The 13,368-nt window shown below is 33.0% G+C and overlaps 1 long non-coding RNA gene across 8 annotated transcripts; it reads right to left on the minus strand.

Moving 5' to 3' along the window:
- Positions 1-671: 671 nt before the first annotated feature.
- Positions 672-11,049, minus strand: LOC135149181 (uncharacterized). 8 transcript variants are annotated; one of them, XR_010287385.1, is made up of 8 exons: positions 10,922-11,049; positions 10,209-10,406; positions 8,479-8,578; positions 7,737-7,806; positions 7,057-7,155; positions 2,143-2,268; positions 1,901-2,007; positions 672-1,833 (listed from the first exon to the last, which is right to left on the minus strand). It is a non-coding gene; the product is annotated as an uncharacterized LOC135149181 (long non-coding RNA). The 8 variants fall into 8 exon arrangements; XR_010287377.1 differs by having other exon boundaries at positions 8,475-8,578; XR_010287367.1 differs by adding an exon at positions 10,708-10,842 and having other exon boundaries at positions 7,737-8,578; positions 10,922-11,023.
- Between the last annotated feature and the right edge of the window lie 2,319 nt (positions 11,050-13,368).

A 13,368-nucleotide genomic window follows, 5' to 3' on the forward strand; every position in this document is an offset into this window, starting at 1 on the left:
TAATTGAAGTATATATGATAAATTATTAAAATTAAATATTGTATTACTTTAAATATGAATAATTATAGAGTTTATGAATATAGTAAATATATTAGTTACTAAATAGCTAATATAATAATAACTAAATATTAAATAATATTTTGATATTAAAATAAACCCGATTTTAACTCCGATTAATCCTTCCGATTAATCTTTGAATCGGTAGCTCAACCGATTAGATCCGATTCCCGATTTCTGTAACACTGAATATAGTAAATATATCAATTACTAAATAGCTAATATAATAATAACTAAATATTTAATAATATTTTAATATTAAAATAAATCTGATTTTCACTCCGATTAGTCGTTCCGATTAATCCCCCTTTCTGATTAATCCTTGAATCGGTAGCTCAACCGATTAGGTCCGATTCTCGATATCTGTAACTTGCATAATATCTATTTTATTTATAAATGAAGATCAAATAAGAAGAGGCCTTTTAAAATTATCATTTAGTCCAATTTTTTCAATCCGCTAAGCAATAAATAGCAATAATTTATAATTTATTTGATCAAATTTCAATTTTTAAAATACAGTTCTTTTACAAATCTCAAGCTTCAACACAAGCATATCCCATCCGAACTACCCTTGAGGCCTAGACCGAGTATGATCCAAAAAGATGCATGGAATATGATCTAATAGATGCATTTTGTGGTTAAGATAAAAATTATGAGATGAAATTGTTGAAATTATGAACAAAAGTATTTGTGACTTGAACCTGAACATACCCCAAACCTCCATGTGTCCTCCTGCTTCTATTCTATGTACACCATTCTTTACATAATTACATCTCATTTTCGACCAATGATTTGTAAATGTATTTCATGCATGGCTCAACAAAACAAAGCTCAACTATCCAAAAACGCATATCATCGCATAATTGTCTTAACATTTTCACCTCATCTTCCTCTCTTTCTTTCTACAATTCCAACCTTCACATAACATTGATTCATCTCTCATCTTTATTCTCTCTCTTGATGCCTATGGAATGGGAGAGGGAGAAACTAAGGATGATTCCTCCTCGGAAGGTGATCCCAAGTCTGAAAAATTTGTAACAGAGCTGTCACAACCACCACCACCACCACCACCTCAGGGATATCCTTTTCCACCACCATATCAAGCCCATCCTCCATATCCTGTCTACCCTAAATCTGATTACCATTATGGTCCCGTGAAACCTACACCACCCGGCTATTACCCCACCACTGCACAAAACTTTGTATTAATCGGACCTCCTCATAGAAGCCCGGGTTACAAATTTGCTCGTGTGTTTCTTGTGGTCTTGATCATGATATTTTTTGGAGTAACAGTACTAAGCCTCCTAGCCTGGCTTATTTATGGCTCTGATATTCCTGTATTTTACGCACAATCATTAAACATGACAGTTTTCAGACTTGATAACACCGGGATAAACGCGACATTGAGCGCAAACATGAGTGTCAGAAATCCAAGCGAGCGGTATGAAGTTCAATATGAGTACGTTGAAGCTGCATTGGTCTATGAAGATAATCTTCTGGACACCAATTATGTGAATCCTTTTGTATTGGCAAAAACTGAAAGAGGGAGTATCAGTTTCAAGTTTCAAATACCAAATGCGCATCAAAAGAACATCGCAGGAGCCGCATGGGAGAAAGATATAGAAAGTGACCGACGCGATAAAGGAGCAGTTGTTTTTGATATGAGAATCATCGCGAATGCTGTATATAGAAGGAATGATCATCCCACAACAAGCCGAACCCTAAGAATTTTTTGTGGAGAGCTAGAGATTGTGTTTCCATCTCCTACTGATACAACTGGGAAATTAAACGATAAATACAAAGACTGTATAATATTGAGTAACTGAAATTTAAATGTCCATACCATCAAGTATGTTCTTAAGGCATTCAAACTTGAACCAAGAATGGCAATGAATTTCCATATCCTACTTTCTGAAGTTGAGCATCTGCAATCGTTGAATCATATAACCCCTGCAATAATATAATGAAAATATCAGAGCAAGTGACCAACTAGAAAAAACAGAATAGGGTAATATAATATTAGTTAATATCAGTTAAAATTTGCAGTTTACACAACCTTAAATATAGGAAATATTAGAAATTTACATATAAACTTTGCAATTTCTCCTCTACCAACTTCAATGCAGAATGATCTGCAACTACCACTCCAACAAGATTTTCATATTTCACATTTAAAGATCCAGCTTCTGCAATCACTGAACGAAAGATATTCTGCAATAAAACATAAAAAATTTCAACGGATATTTAACTGATTGGGAATTTTGGAACAGGATTAGCCCAACATAATGCTATGTAATTTTGTTCAATTACCAAATCCCTTACTCCTAGTTATTCAGTTTTCTTCATAATTCTATTTTGGCTGTAACTCGCGTCACGAGTTAGTATTTTGATTAGAAGTACATTCAATCCCAGAATCAAAACTTAATAAAAAAACATGATTTCTGCTCCTAAAATTTAGATACGTGTGAAGCTAACATGTTGGATGTTTTTACAATGCATTGTTAATGATTGTATGGAATCCTCACTTGTCCATTAGTACATTCATCTTGAGATTGTCATATGACCACAACTCTCTATCGTGAATACATCCAGTAAACTGGCTTTACAAGCATCTCGCATGTGTACGGATCTTACAAGTACAAGTACAAGATCATATGAACAAACTAATAAATATCTTACAAATATCTTGTAAATGTGTAAAGATGATAGAACCAAGCTAACACCGGTACCAACAATTTACATTTACAAGAAATATAAACAAATTAATATCATTACCATGATGTTCGCTTGAGCCTAACATGGTAAATTAATAATTCACTAGATTTACAAGATAATAAACTGAGAAGAAACCAAATAGGATGCATTGGATATATGTACTAATTAGAGAGAAGGGTAAAAATAAAGTGTTTTCAATCTAAAAAAAAGAAGATTACCATTTCTAGGTGGAATTGGTGATATTTACTGGGTGGGATACCCAATTAAAAGTTTGGTATTCAGGATTTCAGGTTACGCATTTGTGATTTGAGTAACAAGACTTGTTCCAAAAAAAATTCTTATATTTACATGTAATACACATTTAGGAGTTGGTTATCACGCATTTGGCAGTTGGGTGTTACATTTGGGATTACCCAAATCACAGTTGGGTATCATAAGAAAATATTTTGTTTGCAAATTTATTTTTGTCAAAGGAGTATCCTATATAAATGTGATACCCCATTCAGAAATGAGTATCCCAAACGTTAAAAACAAATGGTGCATCCGAGATTTGTTATTAACGTTAATTATATAAACAAATATGTTATTTTTAACATTTTTCCCTGTAGGTATTAGACAACCTAACTATAATATACAACTGGATAATGAGGTTTTGCACAATATGGATATATCTTTACTTGTTTTTTTGATTAAAAAATCAAATATTATTTCTAAAAACTTAACAGCTTGCATGATTCTTGCATATGATTCTGGTTTCGTAATTCCACTTGTTTTAAAATACTTTAAATGGTATTTTTTAAAATCTATCTTCTATTTACAAATGACCATACTTGGTCCATCTGGAAGGCGACCCTGACCCCTGGGTCCATACCTTTCTAGAGTTTAGCCAACCGAAATGTTAGTGATGGTGTAGATCGTTATTTCATGTAAAAGTTAAATATATTACAAATTTATCCAAATACATGTCTCTAAATTGTAAGTTTTTGCGGTACTCGATCTATACATATGTTATACTCCTTCTGTCCCTCTCATTTCTTTATAATTTTTTCCCACTGCTTGGCACGCATTTTAAGGTGTATATAAAATTTAGTTTCATAACTTATTTTTAAAATTTTCTTTTTTTGTATAAAAATTTAAACATTATACTTGTATTCAAAGAAAAAAATTAAAATAATTTATGAAACTTTTATAGGAGCCTTAAAATCCGTGTCATACCCTCCGTCCCCAATGTAAAGAATCTACGGGGAAGGAGGGAGTACATACAATTTTTACAAGTTAGGAGTAAGATTTAAAAACACAAATTTGTTTTATAGCTTGTTTCTTCAACTTTCTTGATGTCTAAGTGGTTTATGCTCATCTTTATCTCGTAGAATTGTGATGTTATGTAGTTCAAGGTTAGTAATATGCTTCTTCAAGTTTGAAAAAAAAATGCCTTAGTCTTAATTTCATTAAGATTCTTGCAGTATCATATTCCCCTGAATCTTAATTTGCATTATCATGCTTTTTGAGAAGTAGAAAATCAAAGGCCTATGTTTTTTTGTTTGTTTTCTGGAATTCATGTTTTGCTTCTTTTTTTTCTGTTTGCCTATTTTGATTTGCTTAATATTAATATATTAGAGTTAAGTTCCATGTAGTCCACATATTTACTGTAGTACCGTAGACCACGTATGTTCTGCAACTATAGAATGGCATAAAAACATTGCAAAATGTATGAAACTTGTTATTTTGTGAAATACATTCTATAAATATCACTATTTCATGAAAAATATTGAAAATCATTTATGTTCGACAAGTAGAACACATATGTTCTGTAATATGTAAATATGTTCTGCAAACTTAACATGTTTTGCAGAATAATGTGTTTTTCACTATTTAATTTGTAGAATGTTTAGGATTGTCAAAATTTTTAACAAAATAATGATGTTTATAGAACATGATTTGCAAAATAACACATTTTGCAATGTTTTTATGCCATTCTATAGTTGCAGAACATACGTGGTCTACGGTACTACAGTAAATATGTGGACTACATGGAACTTTGTTCTAATATATTATCATATTTACATGATCTCATCTTGCATTATCAGATATTATATTACGGACGGAAAAAACTAGAGGCCCCATTTTCTTTATATCGTCCTAGGCCTTCATAAGATATGGAACGGGCATTTAAAAAATAAATAAATTAGTGTCTATCAATACATAGGTGGGTAATTATTTTAACGTGATTTTCATTTAGTGGTAATATTAATATATAGACATTTAATGAATTAAAATTAAGAATTTGTGATAATAAGCCTCCAAGTTTAATATCTCTGCCCTAGGTCAAAGAATATTTTACTGGAGCCGCCTGCAACAACTTCATTTCTACCAAAGAGAAGCTGAACGACGTTCGGTCAAAACACCGATTTCTCTTATCAACCAGCTAATGTCTTACACGGAAGAAGCTGACTGCTCCATGGGAAGCATGAACTTTGAGAGCCTTCAACTTCAAGCCCAAGGAATCAAAGAAATACAGGCAGAGCACGAAAATTCAGTCCCGAGGGAAGAGAAACAAGATGAGATTGAGAAAATTGGGGTTAAGCTTGCCAAAATTGTGAAGTTATCTAGATCTCCTGCGCCGACAAAGGTCAAGCTTGCTAAAAGTGTGATGTTATCTCGATCCCCGCCTCCTGCACCGATAAAACGAAGAAGGAAGGTTGGGGATGCAAAGTGTTTTTCAGGAAGGAAGCTATGGGAGGATGATGAGGAGGCTGAAGAGTGTGGGATGAAGGAGATTGCTGGATTTGAAGATGTGTTGACTAGGAGTCCAACTGCGACATCTGACTAGGACAGAAGTACGGGAAATGGTGGAATAGCGGTAAGCGCCTACAATAGCTAAATGTGATTAGGCTTAAATTGTTTGATGTATTGCGTGAATAAATGTGTCGGACAGCCTATAGGTTTATATGATTATTTCCATCTTAACTTATATTTTAATGTCTGCTTTGTCCAAAGGCTATAATATATTATAGGATTCATATGATTGTTTCTTTCTTAAATTTGTTTAAATTTCTGTTTTATCCCAAGGCCATAATTTATTACAGGGTTAAATGTTTGTTGCCATCTTAACTACAATTAAAATTTCTGTTTTGACCGAAGGCTATATACTATTAAACCATAATGATAGATGTATATGGTTTGAGATATTCCACCATCTTCAATTTCATTTTCCCATCACCTTCATGTGTAATAGTCAGAGATCTTCTTCGGCCCTATATTCTATGTCAGTAGTTGAATATCTGCAAAACATTATAATATTGTACACGCTCTGTCCTGACAAAGTAATCTAAAGAAACTAGGAAGCTGTTGCATCAAATGTTTTAAGGATGTAATAGAATAAAAACTGACGGGTCAAATTCTCGACTTGCCGAAAGTAGAGAAAATTTGGTGCCGATGATTGGCATAAATGATAAAATTGGGATACTCAATGACGTGCATAATTGTAGCCTAGAAACAGGTACTTATTGGTGTCAACACCATCAAAGATATGGTGATTTTTTGAACTATATAGATTTATTATGAGTGCTGATGGAAGGCAAGTTTTTGATCTGGAGAAAAAGAGAACTCCTTATAAAATGCAACTGATGTGACCAATATGAAGAACACGTATTAGAAGAAATAAACAATCACAGATCAATATATCGCGAATGTGAGTTCATAAAGAGCTGCTTAATAAGTTGCATATTGATAGTGCCTCCAGCAATCACATGATTGGATTTACAAAGCTTCACATTTGAGGTGAAGCTTGGAGACAAAATTTGCCGTTATGCATCAATTAAAACGACAGCTTGATTGGTTACAGGAATATACTATGATCACTTCCCTGCCTAATATCACAAGTGATGACACTGCAGAGCTGACCTAAAGGAAAATGGATATATTACCAATCCTAATGGTTCTGTACTTGAGAATAATAGCTAGCTACAATATCACGGGCACCTTGAAACACCAATGGTTCTTTCATTACTCATGACTAACAACTGACTACATTGCATATCCTAGAAAAAGAGCATATACAGTTCAAATTCCAAACATTAATTTTGACTACTTGTTCAAACGTATTATCATGATTTAAATATCTCCAAATTCTCTCTCAAGTAAAAGCACATATCAGAGAGTTACTGATCAGCTTAAAACCAAGGCAACAATCAGGTAAAGTCAACTGTACAAGTGTTATGTAAAAAAAAAGCTAAAGACATGATATCACTAGTAAACTGAAGCTAAGTTTTGTCAACAGTATACCTGTGAGGAAATTTTGCGGACCAAGGACTGGCTAGAATTCTGATCTCCTGCAACTAGCTCCCCTATGGTTGGACGACAGAGAATGAGTAATAATCATATCTGCAGAATAGAGTAATAAATATGTAACTAAATGGAAACAATGGTGTATTAAATGAATTTGTAACAGAAATAAGAGTAAACTTCAGAGTTGTGGCCAAAGTTTACATCGATTTTCAAAACGTTGGCTAGAGTTCCAAATTTTCAAAAAGATGGCCAAACTTTGGCTTCGCTTTTTAAAAGTGTGGCTCCCGTTAAATATCACTAACGGGAGCCTAACCGGAGCCACATTTTTGAAAAGCGGACCAAAGTTTGGCCACTTTTCTGAGAATTTGGAACTCATTTTTACCCTTTTGTTCATTCCAAATTCTCCGAAAAGTGGCCAAATTCTGGTCCGCTTTTCAAAAATGTGGCTCCCGTTAGGCTCCCGTCAATACATTTAACGGGAGCCACACTTTTAAAAATCGGAGCCAAAGTTTGGCCATCTTTTTAAGAATTTGAAACGCTGGCCAACTTTTTAAAAATCGGTGTAAACTTTGGCCACAACTTTGAAGTTTACTCCAGAAATAATTTGCTATGAAGTTTGTAAAATTTAACAAGAAGCCATTCTTTGCTAAAGTCGTTTTCTTAAAAAGAATACTCACCAGTGCTCGAAACCTGGATATTCCACATGGCTCAATTCAAGTCAGAAATCTTTTCCCCATTCAAACCACCCTGACACAAACAAATTAATAATATCGAGTAATATAACAGTTAACAAAAAAATGCATGCCCTACATCACTAACCTATGGCCTAACATGGCTGCGTGTCAGGGACGCAAAGCCTATAAAGCCTCAAGGCACTACGGTGCCAGGCATCTGACACCGGGTCCCGGCTACCAGAACCATCTACGAGTGCAAGGGCTGATAAGGGCACCCCTCCTTTTTATTGAACAGGTTATTTTCTACCTAAATTCTAGGGATGTCCAGATCTGTCTAGGGCATTTTCGAATATGATGGAATGTAGCAGATCTCTATATAAGACACTTGGAAATGGGAGAAGCAACTAGAAGAATATTCTACAGAGTATATATAGAACATTATTGGCAAATACTTGCAATGTACTCGGAAAGCTGCACTATAACAGTGCAGGGTGTACCACCACAGAATTCTACTTGGTGGAGGCGGGACACCTATATTCTTAACACTAGATGCCAGAATTTGAGCTGAGGCTGACCTAGTAGTTGAGAAGCAATGACAAACACAGGATTACGGTACAATTGGCTTACAAATTCTAATGTTGTGTTTGGTACTTTGGTTATCTCACTTACGTAGATTCATGTCATATTTTCTGATCACTACCAAAAATTTATAGCCAATTCCAACAAAATCTTTGAACCTACATACTATCATGAAGCAGTACAAGATCCTCATTGTTGCAAACCCATGCATACAGAGTTGGCAGTAATGGAGGCTAGCAACACCTTGATCATCACAGATTTGCCTCCTGACAAGGAAGAAGAAAGTAGTGAGATGTAAGTGGTTGTTTAAGGAGAGATACAAGGCAGGCAGGTCTTTAGATCATTATAAAGCTCGTCTTGTTGCTCGTGGATTTACACAAATAGCTGGTATATAGACTACTTTCAAACGTTTGCAACGACGGGCAAAATGACCACGGTTCATCAAATTTTGTCTCTTGCTGCTATAAAAGGTGGGCGCATCACACAACTGGATGTAAACAATGCGTTCAAATATGGTGATTTACATGAGGAGGTTTTTAAAGGTTGCCACCTGAAGTGTCTGTTCCAGCTGGATTTAAAGGACATCACCCTGTCTGCAAACTTGTTAGATCAATTTACGATTTAAAACCATCACCAAGAGAGTGGTTTACAAAATTCAAAACTGAGGTAATATCTTATGGTTTCTATCACTCTAGGTGTGAAAGTTCATGTTCATACATTAAACTGCTACTTCCTTCATATTATTGTTAGTCTAGGTCGATGACATAATTCTTACTAGGGCATCTTTATTACTTGCTGGGACTGGAAATCACTCGGTCTGTTTACATCCATCAAAGGAAGTATGCTCTAAACCTCCTTCTGTTGGCTTATTAGCCTCAAAACCAGGTAAAATACCTATGAAATCTAAACAATCTTTTACAAATACTGCTGAAACTCCTTTGAGCGATGGTAGTTCTTACAGACTGATGGTATTTATCTCATGATTACTAGACCAGATGTTGCAACACACATTTTGAGTCAAGATATGGCCAATCCGACTACAGTTCACTTGAATGCTGTTTTAAAACTGCTACATTATATCAAGAAATCTCCAGACCAAGGGCCCCCAATACTCTTTGCTTGTCTATTTACAGTGATGATGACTGGGAAAAAGCCACATGACTCAACAATCCATTTCTAGTTACTGGCTATGATGGGCAATTCTTTATTGTCCTAGATATACAAGAAACAGAACATTGTAGCATGATCTGCAGCTGAGACTGAAATGCTGAATATCGCTCCATGGCTAATGCCGTCTGTAAAGCAACTTGGCTATTCAATCTCTTGCAGGAATTATCAATAACAATTCGTACACCATTAACTTTATTTTGTGATGATACTTCTGCAATCCACAATGCATAAAATTCTGTTCTTCGTGACCATACCAAGCATATCGAGTTAGATTGTCACCTAGTTCGTGGTGAGGTCAAGTCTGGATTCATTACACCAACTTACCTATCAACCAAGCTCCAATTGCAGACTGGTTTACCAAATCCTTACCCGCAGCTCATTTTATTAATTTTACTTGGCAAATTGGGAGTCTGTACCCTCCATTTTAAAGGAGGCTATTAAGCATAAAGCTCCTGAATAATTCTACTATTAGGTGTCAAGTTAGTTAAAGGAAAGGGTTAGTTTAGTTATTTACTATGATATACTTGGCCACACTTTCTTATACAAAGGTGTAAAGTCTGTGATTTTTTAGCTTTGTTAATACAATTTTATCTCTCGCTCTGAATCGATCTCTCTCTAGCTATAATTTTCTACAAGTATCTAAAAGAATAAAGGATTACATTAAGTTCTGAATTTGACATATTATATGAGAAGTAAAAACTACGACTTTAAATGTAAGAAACTCACCAAAACTTGAAGCATGATGTGAAACATATATTCCGGAGTGAGTCGTTCCCGATCCTGCTTCACCTTAATTGCTCTTCGAACAAGTGAAAGTTCTGTCTTGGTCTGAGTGTGGATAGCATTTCTTTTCTGAATGTCGATGACTTGGCAAAAGCGTAGTTCTCATATTACTTGCAACCATTCTCAGTGCCATTTTGTGTTCTGCAGAAAATAGGACAAGAAATTTGATCAGCATTCAAAAAAAAATTCTATGAAACAAAACCAGACAGTGTAGGGAAACCATAAAACGGAACTGAAGCCAGACACTAAGGCCGCGTTTGTTTGGAAGGATTATAATCTGGTGATAACTCCATTATTTCTTAAAATTTACAGAATTATAATCTCTTAAATTTAAACAAAAATAATGTAGTTATTTCGGGATGATAATCCTTTCAAACAAACATGGACTAAATCATATTAGGTTAAATATAACAAGAATTATCAATTCATAATCAACACTTACAGTGAACTAATCAGCAAAACAGTAATTGGAGTCTGAGGAGAAACTATTCCTAAGCGTGTTGCAGAAACTTCATAAATTGCCAAGTGCATATTCCATATTGTACATTAAATTTGAATTTTGTTTTATATCATTAACCTGAATAATCCTTATGAAATTAAAAAATGAGGGGAATATTAGGGCAAATCAATTCTTAAACCAAGTATAACCGTAAAACCTGGTACAGAGACAAATGGTGCAGTGATGTAGATCTGCTGCGGCCTGCAAGTGAAGCTCAAGTTCCCCTTTGAATACGAGGAACGAGGAACCAACACACACTTCCCCTTTGACGGTACAAAATTTAATGCTCTATTAAATTACAGTTTCAAAAAATATTTTAAATTTTTAAAATAAAAATTTAATATTTAATTTCGATATAGATAAATTAAAAAATTAAAAATATGTTCAGTATTTTTTTAAAATATATATATATATATATATATATATATATATATATATATATATTATTTAAACTATTAGAATTCACAACTTTTTACTTGGTTGGGATAACTAATTATAAATATTTTAAGTTATGTATATTATTCGAATAAAATAAAGATCAACGACTGTATCAAAGCTATTAACAAATGTAAAATAATGTTTAGGAACGGTTTGGGGGAGCTGCTAAAAATTGTTGTCATTAGAAAAAGTGCTGGTAAAAAAATGTTATTGTAAAAATCAAACACTGTTTGGTAATTTTTTGATATTTGCTTATTTTGAGTTATAATATAAAAAAAATATTATTTTTAATGAGGTTTGATAGCGAAATCTATAACATTTTTTTTGGCAATGTTGGAAAACAGTTTTTTCCAAAAGTAAGAGAAGGTCTGCTTTTTCTAAAAGTAGTTTTTCAACTCATATTAAAATCTATCAACGGGGAATGAAGATTGTCTCATTAACTAACAAGAATGAATGTCAGGAATATGGTGTTCCTCGATAATAAGTCAAAATACTTAGCATAATTTTTTATAAATGTTTGTAATTTATTAACTGATAACATACTATCTATTTGTAATATCCATTGATTAGGCAGCTCATAAACAAACGGGTAAGCTATTTTATAACAAAACAAAGACTTTACAAATTAGCAGTTGATAAAACAAGTTAATCAACCTATATGTAGTTTAGGTTTATGAAGAAACTAGTTGAGAAGCCGCGCGTTGCGGCGGCCTATAAAAATTATATTAATTATTCGAAATTAGTATTTGTAAAATAAATAAATGTGTGGCAATCTATAATTGGCGAATTATAAATATTCTAATTAAGTCATGTAAATTCTCAAATGAAGTAAAGATCAACAACTATGTCAAACTAATTAACGGTGAAAGGTGAAAGAATGAGCATAAAAGCTATTTTTACTGGATTCAGAAAGCTAATTTATCAGTTGTCTAGTAAAGATTATAAAATTGAGATATATAATCGAGTAATGTTTTTCATTTTTAATGTATCAATCCAACTAAGAAAGTAGAAAATTGCTTAGTGCCGTTAGAAAAAATCTATTACAAGCAAACTCTCAATTCTCATTCCACAAGCAGTTGTGTTTCTAACACAGGTAAATTCTTGAATATAAAGAGCTTATTTCTTTTCACAAATTTTCGTAATCTTATGGATGATCACAAAATTACCCAAACCGCATATACCGTTTGAACCACATCATAAAACGCGATTCTTAGTTTTTGTTGTGCGGTTGCGGATCAAATTTTTCACAAACCGCGAATCACGATTCAGGTTGCAGTTTGACATATTATTAATGCAGTTCAAACTTCACCGAACTACAATATAATAACATACATAAATAATACATTAGTAATTATTAAATAAAATTATATTATATGCACATGTATATTTTTTTATAATTAAGTTATATATATTTGTTGAACCTCTTCAAATAATTATTAATTATTATTTTATAAATCTAGCATTACTATTATATCAAATTTTATAAAACAATATATTAATATAATATATCTCTTATTACTCATTATTATTATATTTTCAATTTTGTTTAGTAGTTGTAGTTCTCAAATGATAAATTCATTATAAAAAATATTAATTATCATATATTTAAATTTTATTTATAATTTCAACTAAAAATATTTATTCCTAAATGTATAAATCGTATTACACTGCACCACATTTTTGTGGTGCAGTTTACGTGATTCTTATGCTAGCTCAGTCCGATTGCGGTTTATCCAACAAACTTATAAAGAAAAAAGATCTCAAACAGGGTATCATGGATAATAAGGATGAAGGTGTTAAGATTCCGATACTTGAGAAAGAACACTATTTTTATTAGAAAGTAAAAAATAAGAATGTATTTTCTATCACTTTAACTGTATCGAGGTCCACATTGTCCCTGTGAAGATAAACATTATATTTAGATTTGATGTGTGATGGATCCGAAGATAAAGAAGTTCCCAAACCTATCTTAAAATATACTTAAGATGATGAGAAAGAAGTGCACAAAGATAAAAAGACTATAAATATTCTATTTAATGAACTACAGTCATACATGTTTAATAATATTATGAACCGCACAATAGTCAAAAAGGTATGAGACACCATCCAAACCCTATTTGAGAGTATATTTTGTTGAGAAATGTTGGAAGTCACGAAAGAATATCA

The sequence above is a fragment of the Daucus carota genome, chromosome 1 (assembly GCF_001625215.2).
Source record: "Daucus carota subsp. sativus chromosome 1, DH1 v3.0, whole genome shotgun sequence".
Classification (NCBI taxonomy): domain Eukaryota; kingdom Viridiplantae; phylum Streptophyta; class Magnoliopsida; order Apiales; family Apiaceae; genus Daucus; species Daucus carota.